Source organism: Octopus bimaculoides, unplaced genomic scaffold (assembly GCF_001194135.2).
Source record: "Octopus bimaculoides isolate UCB-OBI-ISO-001 unplaced genomic scaffold, ASM119413v2 Scaffold_21985, whole genome shotgun sequence".
Classification (NCBI taxonomy): domain Eukaryota; kingdom Metazoa; phylum Mollusca; class Cephalopoda; order Octopoda; family Octopodidae; genus Octopus; species Octopus bimaculoides.
This window is the reverse complement of record NW_026324071.1, coordinates 1-713: the sequence shown is the minus strand read 5'-3', so window position 1 is coordinate 713 and position 713 is coordinate 1. Positions and strand designations below refer to the sequence as shown.

The window sequence follows — 713 nt, the reverse complement described above, 5'->3', positions numbered from 1 at the left end:
AGATAACTTCATTATTAATAATTGGTAATTGGAACATAAATCAACACTAAGTTTTGATGGGAGATTTTAATTCAGAACTCTTGAAAATGATAGGTGGTCTAAGGTAGAATGGTATCAAAAGGGTTGAAGGACTGTAATTTGGAATTAGAACTGACATAGACATATGACAAGCCATCTAAACTATGTTGGTTTAGAAACTGGACACAAAATAACGAAGGTGTTAAAGTGAAAGTCTGAAACACATAGTTGACATCTGTTTACATTAGCAGTGCAAAATGCTTCTTGTGTTCCCTGAATACATTAAGGCTTCTATATCCTAACCATCACTTTAAACCATCAGATGACCCAGTTTGGTTAACTTTATATTTTGCATATTTCCATACTTGTGCTTGTGAATTCTTTGCATTAACCATTTCACTGCAAAACAGAAAAGTACCTGGTTTCAGGTAAGTGGGCTGAGACAAGAAGTATAATATGCCCATTATAAAGTTAACGGTTTAAAGACTTTTCCTTGCTTTAGTACACATTAATGAACAAAGAATTAATATAATAAATATTCTTGCTTTGGCAATACATCTGGTAGAATTTGAATGATACAGAAAAGATTAGTATGGCCCCTGTGCAATGATGATGTGCAAATTAGTGAAGCATTCCATATTTTCTAGGTACAGAGCATGGCTGTGTGGTAAGAAGTTTGCTTTCAGATTCAGTTC

The 713-nt window shown here is 33.7% G+C and overlaps 1 non-coding gene across 1 annotated transcript; it reads left to right on the top strand.

Moving 5' to 3' along the window:
* Positions 1 to 553: 553 nt before the first annotated feature.
* Positions 554 to 662, top strand: LOC128251376 (U6 spliceosomal RNA). The gene has a single exon (XR_008267105.1). It is a non-coding gene; the product is annotated as a U6 spliceosomal RNA (small nuclear RNA).
* Positions 663 to 713: the final 51 nt, after the last annotated feature.